This window comes from Macaca fascicularis, chromosome X, assembly GCF_037993035.2.
Source record: "Macaca fascicularis isolate 582-1 chromosome X, T2T-MFA8v1.1".
In the NCBI taxonomy this organism is placed as follows: Eukaryota; Metazoa; Chordata; class Mammalia; order Primates; family Cercopithecidae; genus Macaca; species Macaca fascicularis.
The window spans coordinates 47,564,236-47,587,840 of NC_088395.1; the positions used below are offsets into that span (position 1 = coordinate 47,564,236).

At 43.1% G+C, this 23,605-nt stretch overlaps 1 protein-coding gene, 1 long non-coding RNA gene and 1 pseudogene across 25 annotated transcripts in view; 2 read left to right on the forward strand and 1 right to left on the reverse strand.

Annotated features, from left to right (window-relative positions):
• ZNF41 (zinc finger protein 41) overlaps window positions 1-15,193 on the reverse strand; it is a 42,187-nt gene extending 26,994 nt beyond the window's left edge. For 10 of the 23 annotated variants that reach the window (XM_015443716.3, XM_045383556.2, XM_045383554.2 and 7 more), the window contains exon 1: window positions 14,470-14,609. The gene's annotated coding sequence lies outside the window, so the exon portion shown is untranslated. Of the gene's footprint in view, window positions 1-14,469; window positions 14,610-14,884; window positions 14,948-15,106 lie in introns of those variants that run through there. The other 13 variants (XM_074029957.1, XM_074029955.1, XM_045383553.2 and 10 more) reach the window with 2 other exon arrangements.
• Window positions 6,871-7,042, forward strand: LOC123571496 (small nucleolar RNA SNORA51; annotated as a pseudogene).
• Window positions 14,670-22,000, forward strand: LOC123571053 (uncharacterized). Of its 2 annotated transcripts, none has more exons than XR_012430319.1 (2): window positions 14,670-14,759; window positions 20,967-22,000. It is a non-coding gene; the product is annotated as an uncharacterized lncRNA (long non-coding RNA). The 2 variants fall into 2 exon arrangements; XR_010584391.2 differs by lacking the exon at window positions 14,670-14,759 and adding an exon at window positions 15,289-15,333 and having other exon boundaries at window positions 20,967-21,058.
• The last annotated feature ends 1,605 nt before the right edge of the window (window positions 22,001-23,605 follow it).

The window sequence follows — 23,605 nt, forward strand, 5'->3', positions numbered from 1 at the left end:
AAAAATTAGTCAGGCATGGTGGCAGACGCCTATAATCGCAGCTACTCGGGAGGCTGAGGCAGGAGAATCGCTTGAATCCGGGAGGTGGGGGTTACAGTGAGCTGAGATCTCACCACTGCATTCCAGCCTGGGGGGATAGAGTGAGACTCTGTCCCCAAAAAAGAAAAAAAAGAAGACTATCCTTTCTCCATTGCTCTGTAGTGTCTCCTTGTGATCATATATGTGGGGGTCATTCTTGAACTCTGTATTTTCATTAGTTTATTTGTCTATTCTTGGACCAGTGTTATAGTCTTAATTAATGTGCTTTATATTAAGTCCTGATAAAGGATACCTAAATTGGACTACATTAAAATTAAGGACTTCTGTTAATCAGAAGATAAAATTAAAAATGTAAAGGCAAATGCTACAGTGGGAGAAGGTAACTGTAATACCTATATTTGACAAATGATTAATATCTCAAATATATCAAGAATGTCTAGAAATCACTAACAGCCACAGAAAAAGGGCAAAAGGAACAGGCATTTCACAAAGAAAATATCCAAATAGCAAATAAGCTTATAAAAAGATGCTTGACTTCACCAGTTAGCAAGGAAATAGAAGTTCAACTATAATAAGATAATCCTCCACACAATCCTCCATATCTACAATAAGATAATCCCACTAGAAATTGCCAAAATGAAAAAGATGGGAAATAAACAAGAGCAGGCAAGGATGTGGAGCAGCCAAAACTCAGATTGCTTGTTAGGAGCATAAACTAGTACATAAACTTTGAAAAACTGTTTGGTAGTCTCTATTAATGGTGAATACATGCAATATCCTATGACCCTGCTGTTTGACTCCAGTTCTCTCTCACTCAAGAGAAATGCAAATATATGTTTACTAAAAGAGATGATAATGTTCATGGTAGCTTTATTCAAAACTAAAAATTATGTAAATGCCCATCAACATCAGAATGGATAGACAAGTTGTGTTATATTTATGCAAGGAAATACTATACAGCAATGAGAAAGAATAAATTGCTATACTCAACATGCATGAGTCTCGTCCCATGAACACTCTGTTAAGCTAAAGAAGCCAGACTCAAAAGAGCAATGAAGCAATGCCATATGATTACGTTTATATACATTTCAAAAACATGGCTTCTTTTTTTTTTTTTTTTTGAGACAGAGTCTCGCTCTGTCTCCAGCCTGTCGTACAGTGGTGAGATTTTGGCTCACTGCAACCTCCACCTCCCGGGTTCAAGTGATTCTCCTGCTTCAGCCTCCCAAGTAGCTAGGACTACAGGTGTGCGCCACCATGCCCAGCTAATGTTTGTATTTTTAGTAGAGATGGGGTTTCACCATGTTGGGAAGGATGGTCTTGATCTCTTGACCTTGTGATCTGCCTGCCTCAGCCTCTCAAAGAAACATGGCTTCTTTAAAACTGTTTTTTTTTTTTTTTTTTCTTTTTTTTCAGAAGGAGTCTTGCTTTGTAGCCCAGGCTGGAGTGTAGTGGTGTGATCTCGGCTCACTGCAACCTCTGCCTCCCGGGTTCAAGCGATTCTCCTGCTTCAGCCTCCCAAGTAGCTAGGACTCTAGGTGTGCGTCACCATGCCCAGCTAATTTTTGTATTTTTAGTAGAGATGGGGTTTCACCATGTTGGGCAGGATGGTCTCGATCTCTTGACCTCGTGATCCACCTGCCTTGGCCCCCCAAAGAAACATGGCTTCTTTAAATTTTTGTTGTTGTTGTTGTTGAGACAGAGTCTTGCTCTGTCACCCAGGCTGGAGTGCAGTGGTGTGATCTCCGATCACTGCAACCTCTGCTTCCCGAGTTCAAGCGACTCTCCTGTCTCAGCCTCCCAAGTAGCTGGGATTACAGGCGCCCGCCACCACGCCCGACTAATTTTTATATTTTTAGTAGAGACGGGGTTTCACCATATTGGCCAGGCTGGTCTCGAACTCCTGACCTCGTGATCCGTCCGTCTCGGCCTCCCAAAGTGCTGGGATTACAGGCATGAGCTACTGCACCTGGCCTTACAAAAAAAAATTTTTTTAGAGACGGCGTCCTGCTCTGTCACCCAGCCAGGAGTGCAGTAGCACGATCATAGCTCACTGCAGTTGCACGATCATAGCTCACTGCAGCCTCAAACTCCTGAGCTCAAGTAATCGTCCTGCCTCAGCCTCCTAAGTCGCTGGGACCATAGGTGCATGCCACCACACCCAGCTAAAAAACATGACTTCTTGAGAGATAGTAACATTTCTTCATCTAGGTGGTGGCTATGCAAGTTTGTCTGGTCTGTTAAAAAATCATCAAGCTAAATATGTACAATGTGTGCACTTTTCTGTATTATGTAATATTTCAATGAGGATTTAAAAGCTATACAATTTACTAGGCAAATACCAAGAAAATGAAAGGAGGTCTGAAAATATAATTATCGTGGGGGAAATTAAGGTCCAAAGCATTCAACAGATTAACAAAAAAGGGGAATATATTTTAATAATAATAAAAGAAACAATAAAGAAGTACTAACTAGCATAAGCCCTCAGGATCATTCAACACATACAAATAAAACCAGCACAAATGCATTAAACCACATGAAGTCTTAAAAGTCATATTTGTTTTTGTATTATATTTAACAAGTGTTGCTATTAAGGTTATGCCAGTTTTTAAAAGGAACTCAGGAAATTTATTTTTATGTGTTAAAATGGCATAGATACTATCTTCTTTAAAGCTTAGCTATAAACACATTTAGAACTGGTGCCTTTTAAAAATGGCACATTTTAACTATTTTCCTTTCTTTGAATATTGGTCTTTACCAAATGTTGGAGAGGACTCAGAGAAACTGGATTCCTAACACATTGCCAGCAGGAATGTAAAGTGGCACAGCCACTCTGGAAAACAGTTTGGCAGCCTCTTTAAAAACTAAAATACTTACCACATGATCCAGCAATTCCACTTCTTGGCATTCATCCCAGAGAAAGGAAATCTTATGTGTACACAAAAACCTGTACACGATTGTTCATTACAGCTTTATATGTAATAGCCTCAGACTGGAAACAAGCAAAATGGCTCTCAATAGGTGAATGGCTAAACAAACTGTGGTAAATCTATAATATGGAATACTACTCAGCAACAAAAAGAAATGAATTATTGTTCTAGTAACAGTTTGGATGGTTTTCAAGGACATTATGCTGAGTGAAAAAACCAACCTCAAAAGATCACACACATTGGGCCAGGCGCGGTGGCTCACACCTGTAATCCCAGCAGTTTGGGAGGCCCAGGCGGGCAGATCACCTCAGATCAGGAGTTTGAGACCAGCCTGGCCAACATGGTGAAACCCCATCTCTACTAAAAATACAAAAATTAGCTGGGTGTGGTGGCAGGCGCCTGTAATCCCAGCTACTCAGGACGCTGAGGTGGGAGAACTGCTTGAACCCAGGAGGAGGTTGCAGCGAGCCAAGATTGTGCCACTGCACTCCAGCCTGGGTGACAGAGTGAAACTCCGTCTCAAAAAAATAAATAAATAAATAAAATAAATCACAGTCTGTATGGTTCCATTTATATAACATTCTCAAAATGGCAAAACTAGAGAGATGAAAAACAGATGGTTGGTTGCCAGGGGTTAGGGATGGTGGTGGGAGTAAAGACTATAAAAGGTCTGGGCACAGTGGTTCGTGCCTGCAATCCCAGCACTTTGGGAGGCCAAGGTGGGAGGATCGCTTGAGGCCAGGAGTTTGAGACCAGCCTGGGCAACATGGTGAGACCCTCATCTCTACAAAAAATTTAGAAAGTAGCCAGGCATTGTGGCATGCGCCTATAGTCTCAGCTACTCAGGAGGTCGAGGCGGGAGGATCACTTGAACCCAAGAGTTCGAGGTTGCAGTGAGTGATGATGGTACTACTGTACTTCAGCCTGGGTAACACAGTGAGAACCTGTCTTAAAAAAAAAAGACTAGGCCGGGCACGGTGGCTCACACCTGTAATCCCAGCACTTTGGGAGGCCGAGACAGGCGGATCACGAGATCAGGAGATTGAGACCATCCTGGCTAACACGGTGAAACCCTGTCTCTACTAAAAATACAAAAAATTAGCCAGGCGTGGTGGTGGCGGGTGCCTATAGTCCCAGCTACTTGGGAGGCTGAGGCAGGAGAATGGTGTGAACCCAGGAGGCGGAGCTTGCAGTGAGTCGAGATTGCGCCACTGCACTCCAGCCTGGGTAACAGAGCGAGACTCCGTCTCACAAGAAAAAAAAAAAAGACTATAAAGGAGTAGTAGTTCTGTATCTTGTGGTGGCTGTTACATTAATCTATGCACATGACAAAATGACGTAGACTATGCACACACTAGGCTTGGTGCAGTGACTCACACCTATAATCCCAGCACTTTGGGAGGCCGAAGCAGGTGGATCATGAGGTCAGGAGTTCGAGACCAGCCTGGCCAACACAGTGAAACCCCGTCTCTACTAAAAATACAAAAATTAGCCGGGCATGATGGCGCATGCTTGTAATTCCAGCTACTTGGGAGGCCAAGGCAGGGGAATTGCTTGAACCCGGGAGGTGGAGGTTGCAGTGAGCAGAGATCACACCATTGCACTCCAGCCTGGGCAACAGAGCAAGACTCTGTCTCAGAAAAAAAAAAAAACACAAAAAAACAAAAAAGAACTACGCACACACCTTGTACCAATGTCAAATTCTACATTTTTATATTGTATTGTGATTTTATAAGATGTAATCACTGGAGAAAACTGGGTGAGCGTATACAGGGCTCTGTGCTATGTTTGCAACTTCCTATGAATCTATAATTATTTCAAAATAAAAAGTTTAAGAAAAATCATAATTATGCCAGGAGATTTTATTGTATCTCTTCTATGATATAATGGATCAAGTAAACAAACAAACAAAAAGCAAGTAAAGCAGATTTGAGAAATACAATCAACAAGCTAGGCTCAAGACACATAACTTAACTTTACCTAATGAATATACTCTCTTCTCTTAGACCCATGGCATAGTTTACAAAAATTTTTTAAAATAATGTAACTTGGACTCGAAGAAAAAATCTTTTTTTTTTTTTTTTTTTTTTTTTTTGAGACGGAGTCTTGCTCTGTAGCCCGGGCTGGAGTGCAGTGGCCAGATCTCAGCTCACTGCAAGCTCCGCCTCCCGGGTTTAGGCCATTCTCCTGCCTCAGCCTCCGGAGTAGCTGGGACTACAGGCGCCCGCCACCTCGCCCGGCTAGTTTTTTGTATTTTTAGTAGAGACGGGGTTTCACGGTGTTAGCCAGGATGGTCTCGATCTCCTGACCTCGTGATCCGCCCGTCTCGGCCTCCCAAAGTGCTGGGATTACAGGCTTGAGCCACCGCGCCCGGCCAGAAAAAATCTTGATACATTTAAAAATTAGAGTTTTGGCAGGCTAAATTGACTATAATCCTGTAAAATCATAGATAATAAAACGACAAACTACCAAATCCAGATTTCGATGAAGAAATATTCTCTAAACATATACAAATTGAAGATGGCATTTGATAACAAAATTTTAGACTTCATAACAAATCTTGAGACATAGCTAAAGGTATATTTAAAGAATATTTTATCTTTGGCTAGAGTCACAGAGGAAAAAAAGAATATTTTGGCCAAATTATTTTTAATGTTTAAAAATAAAAGCTAAAGGTAAATGAACTAAATGTTCAATCTATTAAAAAAGAAAAAAGAAAAAAAAAAAAAAAAAAGGCCAGGTACGGTGGCTCATGCCTGTAATTCCAGGACTTTGGGAGGCCGAGGTGGATGGATCACTTGAGGTCAGGAGTTCCAGACCAGCCTGGCCAGCATGGTGAAACCCTGTCTCTACTAAAAAAACAAAAATTAGCCAGGCATGGTGGCACACACTTGTAATCCCAGCTACTCAGGAGGCTGAGGGGGGAGAATTGCTTGAAACTGGGAGGCAGAGGTTGAGGTGAGTCGAGATTGTGCCACTGTATTCCAGCCTAGGCAACAGAGCAAGACTCCATCTCAAAAAACAAACAAACAAACAGACAACAACAACAAAAATTAGCCGGACTGCTTGAGCCTAGGAGGTGCAGGTTGCAGTAAGCCGAGATCGCACCACTGCACTCCAGCCTGGATGACAGAGGGAGACCTTGTCTCAAAAAAAAGGAAAAAAAAAGTCAGGGCACAGTAGCTCACACCTGTAATCCCAGCACTTTGGGAGGCCTACTGGGCGGATCACGAGGTCAGAAGTTCGAGACCAGTCTGGCCAACACAGTGAAACTCCATCTCTACTAAAAATACAAAAAATTAGCCGGGTATGGTGGTGTGCGCCTGTAATCCCAGCTACCCAGGAGGCTCGAAAAAAAAAAAAAAAAAAGAAATTAAAAGAAGACAACAAAATATTCATGAGAAACCTGATCAAGGTAAAAGAGAAAGGAAATATATATATATGTATAAATATATATATATATTTCTATATATATCCACACACATCAGAAGCATGCACACAGTTTTAGGAATGAAAAAAGAAGCTATTGCCACAGGTATGGAAATGATCAAGGTAAATTAATGAAGCATTATGCACAAATGCACAAAAACGTAACATCCCTAGCAAACATACACTATCAAAATTAATCCCCCCCACTAGAAATCTGTAGAGCAATAATCAGAGAAAATAAAATAGTTAAAAATTGCCATTTCAAAAAAGGCATTAGTTCTAAATGCATATCTAGTTGAACTTAAGAGAATGTCTATGCTATTTTAACACATAAAAAATGGAAATCTCCTGATTTCCTTTTAATACCTGGCATAACCTTAATACCAACACTTGTTAAATATAGTAAAAACAAGAAAACTATAAGCAAATTTTTTATAGTGGCAAAAATTCTAAATAAAATATTACTAACTGAGGCCTCCTGGTGCTTACCACAGGCTGTGTTCTGACACTGACTGCATAGAAAAAGAAGGGGGCCTGCCTTCTCTGTTCTTATATTGACTGTACAGAAAAAGAAGAGATCCTACCCTATATACGTCTCTGCCTAGGCCCTAGTCCTGGTCTGAACTGTGAATGGGGGGCCATGGAGTTGAAGAAAAATAAAAAAATACATTACTAACTCAAATACGACCATGACTCATAAGAAAAATTGCCCTTGACCAACAGAATTACCCCAGGAAGGCAAGGATGGATCCGCCTTATATATCAGTATCATTCATTACAACAACCAATTTAGGAAAGTAACACCATTAGGCTATTACATCAAAAAGGCATCTGACATAATTCAAGAGCCATTCCTAAGAAAAATACAAATCAAGATAGGAACATATGAAAACTATAAGGACACCATTGGGAAAGTGAAAAGACACAGAGGCTGGGCGCGGTGGCTCACGCCTGTAATCCCAGTACTTTGGGAGGTCGAGGCAGGCGGAGCACTTGAGGCCAGGAGTTTGAGACCAGCCTGACTGAAATGGCGAAACCCTGTCTCTACTAAAAATACAAACATTAGCTGAGTGTGGTGGTGCGCACCTCTAATCCCAGCTACTTGGGAGGCTGAGGAAGATTGCTTGAACCTGGGAGGCAGAGGTTGCAGTGAGCCGATATGGCACCACTGCGCTCCAGCCTGGACAATAGAGTGAGACTCTGTCTCAGAAAACAAACAAACAACAACAACAAAAAACCCCCACAGAATGAAGGGAAATACACGCAAATCACATATGTGACAAAGGACTTCTATCGAGATTATCTAAAGAACTCTTACAACTTGATTAAAACAAAGACAATTCAATTTAAAAATAGGTCGAGGATTTGAATAGATATTTCTTCAAAGAAGATATACAGATGGGCAATAAGTACAGGAAAAGATGCTCAACATCAGTGGCCACTGGAGAAATGGAAATCAAAACCAGAAGATACCACTTCACACCTACTAGGAAGGCTAGAATTAAAAAGACAATAAACGTTAGCAAGGATGTGATAAACTGGAACCCTCATACATTGCTGCTGGAATATAAAGTGATGCAGCCATTTTGGAAAATGGTTTGGCAATTCTTTAAAATGTTAAACATAGAAGGCTGAGCACAGGGGCTCATGCCTGTAATCCCAGCACTTTGGGAGGCTGAGGCAGGTGGATCGCTTGAGTTCAGGAGTTTGAAACCAGCCTGGCCAACATGGTGAAACCCTGTCTCTACTAAAAGTACAAAAATTAGCTGGGCGTGGTGGTGGGTGCCTGTAATCCCAGCTACTTGGGAGACTGAGGCAGAAGAATTGCTTGAACCCGGGAGGTGGAGCTTGCAGTGAGTGGAGTTAGCGCCACTGCACTCCAGCCTGGGTGACAGAGTGAGACTCCATCTCAAAAAAAAAAAAAAAGTTAAACATAGGGGTATGCCATGTGATCCAGTGAAGGAGTTAAAAATATGCCACTCTGGCTGGGTACGGTGGCTCAAGCCTGTAATCCCAGCATTTTACGAGGCCAAGGTAGGTGGATCACCTGAGGTCAGGAGTTCGAGACCAACCTGACCAACATAGAGAAACCCTGTCTCTACTAAAAATACAAAATTAGCCAGGCGTGATGGTGTATGCCTGTAATCCCAGCTACTCGGGAGGCTGAGGCAGGAGAATCGCTTGAATCTGGGAGGTGGAGGTTGTGGTGAGCCACGATCGCACCATTGCACTCCAGCCTGGGCAATAAGAGTGAAACGCCATCTAAAAAAAAAAAAAAAATACACACACACACCACTCTGGAATACTGGCTATTTTGAGTCACAGGCGCTTGAAAAGCAGCAGGTGCAGGAAGATCATGCTGACCTTCCCTTTGTTTCTTAAAAGTGGGAGATGAAATTCCCATGTGAAAGATGCCCTCGCTCTACTAGAAGGAACGCCACATTCTTTTTTTGTTTTTGTTTTTGAGACAAAGTCTCGCTCTGTCGCCCAGGCTGGAGTGCAGTGGCGCAATCTTGGCTCACTGCAGCTTCTATTTCCCGGGTTCAAGCGATTCTCCTGTCTCAGCCTCCTGAGTAGCTGGGACTACAGGCACGCGCCACCATGCCCAGCTAATTTTTATATTTTTAGTAGAGATGGGGTTTCACCATGTTGGCCAGGATGGTCTCGATCTCCCGGCCTCATGATCCACACACCTCGTCCTCCCAAAGTGCCGGGATTACAGGCGTGAGCCACAGCACCTGGCCGTTTTTGGAGACAGAGTCTCGCTCTGTCACCCAGTCTGGAGTGCAGTGGCACGATCTCTGCTCACTGCAACCTCCGCCTCCCCAGCTCAAGCAATTCTCCTGCCTCAGCCTCCCAAGCAGCTGGGATTACAGGCGCCTGCCACCACGCCCAGCTAGTTTTTGTATTTTTAGAGATGGTGTTTCACCATGTTGGTCAGGCTGGTCTCAAACTCCTGACCTCAGGTGATCCACCCACCTCGGCCTCCCAAAGTGCTGGGATTACAGGCGTGAGCCACCGTGCCCAGCTAGAATGCCACATTCTTACTATCAAGGTCAGGAAATTGAGAGCAAGACAATTACGTACAGATCTTATGAAAAATAACTTTTTTTCTTGGAGAAATAAGCCAAAAGAAATTTTAAAAAACTCTTATGTTTTAAGCCTCCCCACATAACTGAGTTGCTTTTTCACAACTTAAGTATTCTTTGTCCAATCCAGTATATAAGTGATTGACTCTAACTACTACTTTGGGTCTTCATTTCTTTATGAAGGCGCCTGTGCCACATAAAACTTGTATTAAATAAATCTGTACATTTTTCTCTGTTGATCTGTCTTATGTCAATTTAACTTTCAGGCCCAGCGAAAAGAAATCCTAAAAGGGAAGAGGTAAATTTCTACCTCACTCCTTATACCAGTCATTCCACTCCTGGGTATCCACCCAAGAGAAATGAAAACATATGTCCACACAAAAACTTGTACGCAAATGCCCATAGCAGCATTATTCATAATAGCTAAAAAGTGGAAACAACCCAAATGTCCATTGACTGATGAGTGGATAAACAAAATGTGGTCCATCCATACAATGAAATATCATTCAGGAATAAAAAGACATGAAGTGCTTCTAAAATAAACAGATAGAAACATATAGTAGAATGGTGGTTGCCAGGGGCTGAGAGGAGGGGGTAATGAGAAGTTGCTATTCAACGGGTATAAAGTTTCAGGTATACAAGATGAATAAGCTCTAGAGATTGGCTGTACATGGCACCTGTAGTTAACAGTACTGTACTGTGCACTTAAAAATTTAAGAGGATACACCACGTGCGGTGGCTCACACCTGTAATCCCAGCACTTTGGGAGGCCGAGGCAGGTGGATTACCTGAGGTCAGGAGTTCGAGACCAGCCTGACCAATATGTTGAAATCCTGTCTCTACTAAAAATTAGCCAGGTGTGGTGGCACACACCTATAGTCCCAGCTACGTGGGAGGCTGAGGCAGGAGAACTGCTTGAACCTGGGAGGTGGAGGTTGCAATGAGCCGAGATTGCGCCACTGCACTCCAGCCTGGGTGACAGAGCGAGAGACTGTCTCAAAAATCAAAACCAAAACCAAAACAAACAAACAAACAAACAAACAAAAACAAAATTTAAGAGGGTAGTTTTCATGTTAAGTGTTCATACCACAATAAACAAAATAATAAAAGGAATAAGGTCCTAATACATGCTATAACATGGATGAGCTTTGAAAACATTAGGCTAAGTTAAAGAAGACAATCATGGCCGGACACAGTGGATCATGCCTGTAGTCCCAGTACTTTGGGAGGCCAAGGTGGGCTAATTACCTGAGGTCAGGAGTTCAAGACTAGCCTGGCCAATGTCTACTAAAAATACAAAAGCTAGCCAGGCGTGGTGGTAGGTGCCTGTAATCCCAGCTACTTGGGAGGCTGAGGCAGGAGAATTGCTTGAACTCGGGAGACAGCGGCTGCAGTGAACTGAGATCTGGCCACTGCACTCCAGCCTGGGTGACAGAGTGAGACTCTGTCTAAAATAAATAAATAAGACAATCATAAAAGACCACATATTTTATGATTCCATTTATATAAAATGTCTAGAATAGACCAATCTACAGAGACAGGAAGTAAATTAGTGGTTGCCTGTGGCTAGGGATGAGGGTTGGGAATGAGGAATGATTGCTAATGGGTACGATGTTTCCGTTTGGGGTGATAAAATATTCTAAAATTAGATTATGATGATGGTTGCACAATTCTGTGAATATGCTAGGAACTGCTGAACTGTAAGCTTTAAATGGGTGAATTTTATGGCAGATGAATGATATCAATAAAGCTGTTAGAAAAAACAATCATAGCTAGTAAGTGCCAAGCAGGGTTGCAAAGTCAATATCTGGCAAGGGGTAGGTATTCAATAAATGTTTACTGAATAGATTGATGAATAAATAAACACCTTTCACATTCAAATAAAAAATGCCCAAGTTATTTTCATTAACATTAGCAGCAAGATAGCAAATACCCTCTATTAAATGTCACTCAACATTGTTCTGAAAGCTCTAACTAGTGCAACAGAAGATGAGGTGATCAGAATAAATATTTGAGAGAAGAGACAGTATCATTTTTAATTGGATGGAATATGGTAGCTAGGAAAAGTAAGACTATAAAAAGCAACTAGATTCATATGAGAATTTGGTAATTGGACTGAATACGAAATAAAATTATAAAAATAGATTTTCCCTATGGAAATAGAAAAAAATATGCTATTCACAATGATGATAAAAACAAAGGTAAAATATCTAAGAATGAACTATTAAAAAAAAAAAAAGGTGCTGGACCCATAAGAAAACTATCAAATATTATAGTTTTAATGGTTATTTTTGAAACTAGATAAAATAGTTTTAACATTCATGTGGAAGAAAAAGGCCGGGAGCAGTGGCTCATGCCTGTAATCCCAGAACTTTGGGAGGCCGAGGCAGGCGGATCACAAGGTCAGGAGTTCAAGACCAGCCTGGCCAATATGGTGAAACCTCGTCTCTACTAAAAATGCAAAAATTAGCTGAGCAGGGTAGCACGCGCCTGTAGTCCCAGCCACTCGGGAGGCTGAGGCAGGAGAATTGCTTGAACCTGGGAGGTGGAGGTTGCAGTGAGCCGAGATTGCACCACTGCACTCCAGCCTAGGCAACAGAGAAAGACTCCATCTCAAAAAAAAAAAAAAAGAATAATAATAAACGCACAAGAAAATTAATGAAAGCAACCAAGAAGAAAGCGAGGGAGACTAGTTCTGTGTGATATTAAAACTATTTCTAAAGTCAATATGATTTTTTAAAAAGGAGAACTAAACAGTTCAGAAATAAAACAATACACATTTGGGAACTTATGTGACAAAAGTGGCATTTAATTGAATTAGAAAACGGTATTCATTTAACGGCTGGTGCTGGCAAATTAGGTATCCAAATGGAATATATGAACTGATTCCATCTCACACCATACACCAAAATGAATTCCAGTTAGATTAAAATTTAGCTTTAAAAATTGAAACAATAAATATATTAAATATAAATTTAAGGCATATTTGTTTGAACATGAAATGAGGAGAAGTCACTAGGCAAGACAATACACTCAGAACTTGTAAAGGAAAAAGGCAGATATATCTTCATAGATGATTTTTAAAAAATCAAAGGTGAAGACATCTTTCAAAAGTCAAAATCCAGAGATAGAGGAAATATAGTTACAATACAGGTTAATATTCACAAATTAGTAAGAAAGACAAACCACCTAAAGGAAACAAAGGGCAAAGGACATGAAAAAGTTTAAATATATATTTCAATGGCCAATAAGAATGAAATAATGTTCAGCCACTAGTTGTCAGGAAAATGTACATCAAGGCAAACTAGATACCCTTGTGTTTGGCCCTCAGAATGGGGAAAATAAAAAAAAAAAAAATCCAGTGCGGAAGAGGATTTTGGAAGAAGTCTTTTTATATGTTGCTGGTGGGAGTTCCAACTTTACAAAAGTTTTGGAAAGTAGTATGGTGGTATGTATTGAACTTAAAAGCATCATTCCTGCACGTAATGATCACTCAGGTGACAGCCTCTAACCACAATTTAGAAATCAGTAACAAAGATGTCAATGTTTTGGGAAATCAAAATCTCATATTTAAATAACCCAGAGGTAAGAGTGAACATTGCAACTGCAATTAGAAAACATTAGAAGGAAACTATAGTGGAGATGCTACATATCAAAACTTGTGGGTTGGATGCTCATGCCTGTAGTTCCAGCACTTTGGGAGGATGAGCTGGGAGGACTACTTGAGGATTGCTTGAGGCCAGGAGTTCAAGACCAGCCTGGGCAACATAGCAAGACCCCAATCTCTACCAAAAATTTAAAAATTAGCTGGGCAAGCCTGCCTATAGTCCCAGCAACTTGGGAGGCTGAGGTGGGAGGATCACTTGAGCCTAGGAGGTTGAGACTGCAGTGAGCCATGATGGCTCCACTGCACTCCAGCCTAGGCAACAGAGAGAGATTCTTGTATCTTAAAAAAAAAAAAAAAAAAAATCAGCCTGGGCAACATAGTGAGACCCTGTGTCTACACAAAATAAAAAATTAGTGGGTGTGGCAGCACATGCCTGTAGTTCCAGCTACTTGGGAAGCTAAGTTGGGAGGATCGACTGAGCACAGGAGGTTGAGGCTGCAGTGAGCCATGATCGTGCCACTGCACTCCATCTCTGGGCGACAGAGTGAGACCCTGTCTCAAAACAAAACCGAACAGCAGCAACAACAACAACAACAACAACAAAACATGTGACATGGAGCTAAAGAGTTCTTAGAGAAAAATTTATAAACTTAATGTTTATATTATAAAATAAAATGACTGGATAATAAGAGATAAGCATTCAATTCAGGACTTTAAAAATGAGAACAAAAGAAAAAAACAGAAAAGAAATAACGAAGTTAAGGGCAGATATTAATGACAGAGAAACAAAGACACAGGAGGACCAACAAAGTCAAAAGTAGGTTTTTGAAACAACCTCATCTCACACCTAAAGACCACCTATCACTGACCCCAGGAAGCTGCATATCTGATTCCACAGCCCCCCATCACCAGTCCCAAATAAACGCATCACTCACCCGGCAGAAACCTTGGTCAATCCCCCAATAAACCCCATCCTACACCTCACAGACCTCCAGTAGTCACCCCGCACAGCCCCTTCTCACGCCACGGACTTCTCATCACTCATCTCACATATACCTTATTACTCACCCTAGAGACCCTGTATCACTCACTCCACAGACCCCCTTATCATTTACTCCGGTGTCCCCAACACTCATCCTACAGGCTACCCATCAATTTTCTCTAGTGACCCATCACTCACCCACAAACCCCAATCACTCTCTCTGCACCTCCCTATAAATGACCCCAGAGAAGCCTCCTCACCCCACTGAGCATCATCGAGTACAAAATCCATGTCATAACATCCCCATAATTATCTCAACGCTTGATCCATGTCTTAACATCTCCATAATTATCTCAATGCTTAAGTGGCCCTAAGTCCGTCTGTTAAACTCACTCCCAGAGCCTTAAGTCCTGAAAACTGCTTCGAGGGACCCCGGCGCTTCTGGACTTGATCTGCACATGCTTAGTGTCAGCTCCGAAGCGGCCGCTCGCCCACAATTACACCTGGTGCCCTTACACCGCGCCGGTGCGTGCGTGCGTGCGTGCGCGTGTGCGTCGAAGGAGAGGCGGGCTTTCCAATTTCCTGCAGCGACTGTCAGGCAAGGAACATGGCTGTCCCCTTGGGAGTGTCTCTACGGGAGCCGCCATCTTGGAAGGGTGATCACTTCTGCAGCGGAGCCCACGGTACTCTACTCGATATACCCCTGTGGGATTTTCCAGTGGCCGAGGCACTGGGCCATGGAATGTACCACCAGGCTTCTCCCCTCCGCCGCAGCCTCTAGGAGTCAGTCGCCTTCGGGGCGCCTTACCTCTTCCGCCCTCAGGGTGCACTCGGCCTCAGGCCGTCCCCACCGGGGAGCCTCCGCCTCTTTAAATAGCGCCCAGCCCCCACCCCCAGGAGCAGGTCCCGAGACGCACCCGGCCCCGCCCCCGCCCCCGCCCCCGCCCCCGACGCCGCACTGCTCTGTGGGACGCGGCGACCCCTCTCCCGCCGCGGCCGGGACCCCGCACCCGCCCCGTCCCGAGCCCACCTGGCGGCCCTGCTGGCTACAGCTCCGACCTGGGCCCAGGCCGGCTGCGGGAAACGCCCGGCGTCTCGGCTGTCACCGAACCTGTGCAGTTGCCGCAGGGGGAGTCGTGCGTGTCAGATTTAGGCCAGGAAGCGGAAGTCGCCGGCAGCGAGAGTTTAACCTCTGTGGGCGCGGAGGGTTGCGGGGATTCAGCGCCCGGGACCGTGGATCTGTGCAGGGAGTCATAGGTGTGTGTGACATCAGGGGTGGAGTATTTTGGCTCGTTTTCACAATTCAGTCATTAGCCTTTTTGCTTTCCTCCTGGAAGCATTAAAGTTGAAGTTTTCTTCTAAAAATCCAAGTTTTGATTTGTTGTATTAGTTCGGATTTGATTTTTGTTCGTGTTCGGTTTCAAGTGTTGATTTGTAACTCTCCCCCTACACACGCCTTTTGACCCCTGAGTTATTTATTTTTTTATTTATTTTTTATTATTATTATACTTTAAGTTCTAGGGTACATGTGCATAACGTGCAGGTTTGTTACATATGTATACTTGTGCCATGTTGGTGTGCTGCACCCATCAACTCGTCATTTACATCAGGTATCACTCCCAATGCAATCCCTCCCCCCTCCCCCGCCTGAGTTATTTAAAAGTCCATTGTCGGAGTGGCAAACATCCTCTGAGACTCAAAGGGCAAGGCCTTGGGCGCTTTATTCCGGTTGCTCCAGGAATGTGGGAAAGCAGCGGAGTTTCATTCTAGGGGAAGGAAACAAAGGCGGCCGAGTGCCAGCTGCACGTTTGGTGGGCTTTGGTCATCAGGGGTGGACATGCTGCCCAACGGAGCTGTCGGCAGGTTGACCCAGCTTGGTCCATCGCGTCCTGTTCTAGGAATCGATTAGTCAAAGAAGGAATTTAGAGGGACTGCAGAAAATGTTACAGGTCTTAACACCGTTTTGCGTTTCCGCAAACGAACAAGAAGTTAATCCCTGTGTTAGTGATTTCTAAGCCCATTTGCCTTGTGGCCCAAGAATGTTGAGCTTGAAATTTGATGAAACTTGCCTTAAGGCTCAAGTACGAGGCCAGCTTTCAAAAATGGTTTTGTGTCTTGATTGAAAACACTGTATCTTCTAGTTGTTGGGTTTATCGTACTCTACGGCTCTATCGGTTCAAGCTTGTGTGTTGGGCCTTTTAAAATGTGTGTTTCCTGATAATTCCCTTTAGCTTGTCAACTGGGGGTAATGGGGGGGGGAGAAAGAGAGAGAGGAGAGAAAGAGAGACTGTATTGTCAAATTTTTCCTTGTGCTATTCAATTTTTTTGCTTCCTATGTTTTGAAGTTTTATTAACTGCAGGTAACGGTGTTTCATTACTGAATAGATATAGCCAAATTCCTTCCCCCAAAAGATTATATAAAGTTTCCTAGTCCTACCAGCAAAATCATTAAGTTCATTAAGGCAAATCCCCTCCAGCGCTGGATGTTGATGCTGTCTTTAATTTTGTATTTTTCTGACTACTTGTGCAATTGAGGATTGTTTTGGTCTGTTGGCCATTTGGCTTTTCTCTTTTGCAGATGTTCATATCCTTTGTCCAGTTTTCTCTGGGGTGATTTGTCCTTTTCTTATCAATTTGTAAACAGTGTACAAATTACATTGTACACTAGGGATATTAACAGTCTGTCAGTTACACTGTACATTAGGGATATTACATTAGAGATATTAACATCTTTGTCCATTAAGGCTATTGACCATCTGTCAGTTACATTGCAGTATTTTCCCCCAAACTCCTTTTGTCTTTTGCATTTTATGTTTTTTTAAATGTGCAATTAGAAAAATTTTATGTGGGCTGGGCATAGTAATCCCAGCACTTCGGGAGGCTGAGGCTGTTGGTCACCTGAGGCCTGGAGTTCGAGACCAGCCTGACCAAAATGGTGAAACCCCATCTCTACTAAAAATAAAAAAATAATAATAAAGAATAAGTAGCTGGGTGTGGTATCTCTACAAAAAAAAAAAAAAAAAAAAAAAAGCCAGGTATAGTGGTGGTTGCTTGTAATCCCAGCTACTTGGGAGGTTGAGGCAGGAGAATCGCTTGAACTTGGGAAGTGGAGGTTGCAGTGAGCTGAACTCACACCACTGCACTCCAGCCTGGGTGATAGAGCAAGACTTCATCTCAAAAAAAAAAAAAAAAAAAGAAAGAAAGAAAAATTGTATGTGTAATATGTAACTAGTGAAATGTAGCCTCTGATCAGATATGTCTAAACTTTCTTTTTATGGCTTTTGTATATCCCATCTTGCCTAGTTTCCCTTCCCTATTCCAGATAGAAAGATAATCTTAACATTTATTTCAGTGTTGTTATTGCTTTAGTTTTTTTTCTACTTTAATCTAATTGGAATTTACTGTGGTATATGGTATGAAATCAAGATCAAGCTTGAACAAGAAGCCTGTGTCACGCTTTTTTCTGTGTCAAATAAAATCAGAGACTTTAATTAGAAAGACAGGCTATTGCAAAAGGGAGAATGCTCCCAGCTCAGAAACCTGAGAGCATCTTGAAACCAAACAGAAAAAGGCTTTTCTTGTACAGGATAGGGAGGCAGGCAGAGATAAGCAGAATCTGTGGAAAGGAAGCTGCACAAACAAGGGGGAATGGCCAGTGGGGTCTGCCAGGAAATTGTCCCACTGTGGTCCGCCTATTCCCAGGAGAAGCTGAGAAGCAGGGTCCGTCGGGAGGGGGGGAATTTCGACTTTTTTTGATGCTTGCCCAGGCTTAGGGGCAAGCAGAGTTAGGAGCTTGTAGGAAAGAAGCCTGGTTCAAGTTTGGCTAAAGAGCATTTCGTTCTGATTGATCAGTGGGGACAAGCAGTTAGGCTTGTCATCTATGAGGCAAAGAATGGGAATTTGGAGAGTGGGTGTCAGGGCTTCTCAGGTAAACAGGGGACATCCGTGACTTCTAAGTCATATGGGGAAGGATGGTTCTTTGCAGTAAGCCATTTTCCAGAAAAGCCATTTTCCCTTTAGAGTAAGGGGATTTTTTGACCTGCACTGCTCACCAGGCTGAGGTAAAATTCAGTATTGTCAGTTGGCACCATTTATGAAACACACCACCTTGTACCCACAATTCAGTCATATAAGGTCACAAATATACTTAGCTTGACCTGAACTCTATTTTGTGTCTGTAATCTATTTGATTTCAAGGGATTTTTGTTCTTGCAAATTTATTTTCTAGGAATTCTCTGAAGTTTAAAATCATTTAATCAAGTTTCAAAATGAATGCTACCAACCCGTCCCCCAACCCCCCCAAAAAAACCCCCAAAACACAACAAAACTAAATTGTTGTGGCTGGGCGAGGTGACTCACGTCTATAATCCCAGCATTTTGGGAGCCCAAGGCGGGCAGATCACTTGAGGCCAGGAGTTTGAGACCAGCCTGGCCAATATGGTGAAACCCTGTCTTTACTAAAAAATATAAAAATTAGCCACCCTGGTGGCATGCACCTGTAATCCCAACTTCTTGGGAGGCTGAGGCAGGAAAATTGCTAGAACCCAGAAGATAGAGGTTGCATTGAGTAGAGATTATACCACTGCACTCCAGCCTGGGCAACAGAGTGAGACCGTCTCAAAACAAAAACAAAAACAAAAACAAAACAAAACAAAAAAAACCTCAACTATTGCTGGGCAAGGTGGCTCACACCTGTAATCCCAGCACTTTGGGAGGCCCAGGCAGGCGGATCACTTGAGGTCAGGAGTTTAAGACCGGCCTGGCCAACATGGTGAAACCCTGTCTCTACTAATAATACAAAAATTAGCTGGGCACAGTGACACACGCCTGTAATGCCAGCTACTCGGAAGGCTGAGGCAGGAGAATTGCTTGAACCCGGGAGGCAGAGGTTGCAGTGAGCCAAGATCGTGCCACTGCACTCCAGCCTGGGTGACAGAGCAAGACTGTCTCAAAAAATAAAAACCATAAAAACAAAAAAAACTAAACTATTATGCTTTTGATTGGAATTATATTTACATTAATATAATAGTTAGGGAGATGTAATGTTTTTATTACATTAAGCCTTTCTTTATATCTAGGGATTTGATGTGTCTGTTTGATTATGTCTTATATGCTGCAATGATATTTATAATTTTCTAAATCCATCATCTCTTTATCTTTTTTGGTTAAATTTATTTTTGTATATTTATATTTTTGTTGTCATTAAGACTTATTTTTGCTAGTCCCATCTGCTTACTGCTAGTATAGGAAGAACCTATTTTTATAATTTTCTCTTTTATTTTTATTTTTTGAGACAGGATCTTGCCTTGAAGTTCACTGGCATGATCACAGCTCACTGTAGCCTCAACCTTTCAGGCTCAAATGATCCTCCCTCCTCAGCCTCCCAAGTAGCTTGGACTACAGGTGTGCACTACCAGACTCAGCTAATTTTTGAATTTTTCTGTAGAGATAGGTTCTCCCTGTGTTGCCCAGGCTGGTGTCAAACTCCTGGACTCAAGTTACTCTCCCACCTCAGCCTCCCAAATGGCTGGGACTACAGGTGATAATTTTATCTTGTATCCAGCTCCTTATCAAAACTATCTACCTATTCTGGTAGCTTCTCAGTACAGTTTTTTCTTAGGTTTTCTAATGGTACAGTCATATCCGATATAGATAATATTCCCTATCTGACATTTGATATGATTATTTCTTCTTTTTTCACTGTATTAACTGTCTAATAAGGTAGCCACTAAGCTCATTGGCTATTTATTTTATTTATTATTATTATTTTTTGAGACAAGGTCTCACTCTGTCACCTAGACTGGAGTGTAGTGGCATGATCTCTACTCATTGCAGCCTCTACCTCCCAGGCTCAGGCGATCCCCTCACCTCAGCCTCCCAAGTAGCTGGGACTACAGGCATGCACCACCACGCCCAGCTAATTTTTGTATTTGTAGAGACTTGGTTTCGCCATGTTGCCCAGACTGATCTCAGACTCTTGACCTCAAGGGATCCACCTGCCTTGGCCTCCCAAAGTGCTGGGATTACAGGCATGAGTCACTACACCCAGCCCCAGTCTCTTTGTTTTAAATGTGCTTGTAGGCTGGGCGCGGTGGCTCATGCCTGTAATCCTAGCACTTTGGGAGGCCAAGGCGGGCGGATCACCTGAGGTTGGGAGTTCGAGACCAGCCTGACCAACATGGAGAAACCTTGTCTCTACTAAAAATACAAAATTAGCCGGGCATGGTGGCAGATGCCTGTAATCCCAGCTACTTGGGAGGCTGAGGCAGGAGAATTGCTTAAACCCATGAGGTGGAGGTTGCAGTGAGCCGAGATCACACCATTGCACTCCAGCCCGGGCAACAAGAGCAAAACTCCATCTCATACACACGCGCGCACACACACACACACACACACACACACAAGTGCTTCTAGTAATTAACACATAACTTTTGTTTTATAACCCAATTTTACAGTCCCTCTCTTTTATAGGAGAACCCAGTCCATTCAGTTTATCAGCGATATGCCTGTTTTTGTGTGTTCCATTAGACTTCGTTTCCTTTTTTTTGATTTTGTTATTGTTACCACCTTTTCAATTTCCTTACATTTGTTGGCTCTGTTAAGCTTCTGTTTATTCCCCTTCTCCCTCCCTTAGTAATTTGGAAGTTCTGTTCTGCTTATCAATTCTTCTGGTGATTATCTTTCTATTCCTTATAAGCATAATTCACGTTTTCTCTGTTGGTAGATTAAGCACACACATGGGCACACATACACACACAGATGTGTTACTGGCCTTTACTCCTAATTTCTCAGGAGAATGAACCATTTAGAATGTTTTTACCTCTTCATTCTACCCTCACCCAAAATTTCTGTTCTTTTCTGAGATAGTTTTTTTTTTTTTTTTAAATTAGAAGAGACACTGGAAACATGATGGCAGCAGCGTAGTTTCCACTCTCTTGTTATGCCAGCATACAGACAGAGCAACCAGATGACAAAATCAAAACTCATGGACAACATTTATGGTGGGGCCAGTGGACACAGTGTCCCCAGTGTGGCAGATTTTCTGCAGATAGGGCTGCCAGCTGTATTTCCAACCCTGCACGAGTTTGCCACCCTCCCATCAAGACATGGAGCCTATTTTTTCATCCTTTGTGTCTGGGCTGGCCTTGTGTTCCATTTGACCAATAAGGTATGGTAGAAATGGCATTCTGGGACTTCTGAGCCCAGCCTTAAAAAACATTGAACTTTTGCTTTAGTGAGAGGAGAACCTAGATACCCTGTAAAGAGGTCTGTGCTGTCCTTCTGAAGACAGAGGTCCTGGAGGATGAGACACCTTTTAAAAATAGGTCATGCAGTGCTATCACGGCCACCCGGCTAGCTCAGTCGGTAGAGCATGAGACTCTTAAATATAGGCCATGTACATAACTGAGGCCCCTGCTGGCAGCTAGCACTGAGGTCCCAGTCATGTGATGAAATTATCTTGCATCCTCCAGTACCATTCCAACTTCCCCAGGCATCATATAGAGAAGAAACAAGTCTGGGCGTGGTGGTTCACACCTGTAATCCCAGCCCTTTGGTAGGCTGAGGCGGGCAGATCATCTGAAGCAGTGAAGCAAGGAGTTTGAGACCAGCCTGGGTAGCAAAGCAAGACCTCATCTCTACTAAAATATATTAGCCAGGCACAGTTGCACATGTTGGTAGTCCCAGCTACTCGGGAGGCTGAGGCAGGAGAATTGCCATGCCCAGGATTTTGAGGCTGCAGCGAGCTAGGATCGCACCACTGCACTCCAATGGTCAACAGGACAAGATCCCACCTCTAGGAAGAAGGAGAAGGAGAAGGAGAAGGAGAAGGAGGAAAAGAAAAGAAAAGAAGAAGAAAGAAGAAACGAGCCATCCCCACTGAGCCATGCCCAGATTCGTGAGCAATAAAATAGTTATTAATCCACTAAGTTTTGGTGTGGTTTATTTACACAGCAATAGATAGCTGAAATATCCATGAATATCAAAATACACATGAGTAAGGACAAGTCACCAACAGCCACAACAACTTCATGGTACAATTATCTGTATAGGAAAAAGCAGGGGGAAGTAAGCAGCATTTGCCAGACCTGAGAACACAATACCAAAACAGCCAGTGGGCATGACAGACCAACTTGAATTCAGCAGCTGAAACTGAGAGGAATTTTGCAAAATTCAGCAACAAGTGAGTTTGAGGGGTCTGCAGGAAGGTTGGAAGGGGTTGGAGCAGCAGACTATAATAATTCCTATGAACTCCTTTTTTTTTTTTTTTTTTGAGACTGGATCTTGCTCTGTCACCCAGGCTGGAGTGCAGTGCCATGATCTTGGCTCACCTAAGCCTCAACCTCCCAGGCTCAAGCAATCCTCTCCCCTCAGCCTCCCGAATAGCTGGGACTATAGGCATATGCCATCACACTGAGCTAATTTCTTAAATTTTTAGTGGAGATAAGGTCTAGCTATGTTGCCCAGGCTGGTCTTGAACTCCTGAGCTCAAGTGATCCTCCTGCCTCAGCTTCCCAAAATGCTGGGATTATAGGTGTGAGCCATCATGCCCAGCCTTCTATGAACTCTTAAGACTGACTGTGCTTGGGGGTTCCCAGGACCAACTTCAGGTTCACTGATTCACTATGAAGGACTCAGAATTCAGCAAAGCTGCTATACTGATGGTTATAGTTCATTAGAGCAAAAGGGTAGAGACTTAATTCAGCAATGGAAAAGGGCACATAGGGCAGAGTCCAGGGGAAACAAGGATCAAGCTTTGGGTTCTCCCTTCTCAGTGGAGTCATACGGCCAGTGCTTAATTCTCCCAGCAAGATGTGGGGTAACATACATGAAGTATTACCACCCATGGACTCTCACTTGAGCCTCGGTGTCTGTGGCTTTTATTTGGAGTCAGTTTCAGGCATGGCCAACTACCTGTGTGGTTGACCTTACTCAGTCCTTCCAAGGTTCATGCCGATACTGCACAGCCCAAGACTCATATCAAAAATCACAGCTATCTGGCATGGCTCATACACTCAAGTAAACAAAGGTTTCTTAACAGGCAGTATATTTCAAGGGTTTAGAGCAGTGGTCCCCAACCTTTTTGGCACCAGGGACCAGTTTTGTGGAAGACAATCTTTCCATGGACATGGGGCAGAGGGGGATGGTTTCAGGATGAAACTGTTCCATCTCAGATCACCAGGCATTAGATTCTCATAAGGATGTGCAACCTAGATCCCTTGCATGCGCAGTTCACAATAGAGTTTATGCTCCTATGAGAATCTAATGCTGCCACTGATCTGACAGGAGGTGGAGCTCAAGCAGTATCACTCCCTTGCCTGCTGCTCACCTCCTGCTGTGCGACCCAGTTCCTAACAGGCCATGGACTCGTACTGTGTGTGGACTGGCAGTTGGGGACCCCTGACTTACAGGTTATATCCCAGGAGCTGGGGCAAGGGCCAAACCTTTCCTTGGAATGCACAAGGTTTAAACAACCCAGACCTCCTAAGTTAATTCTTTACCGTATGATGATATTACCAGGGCTCTTTTC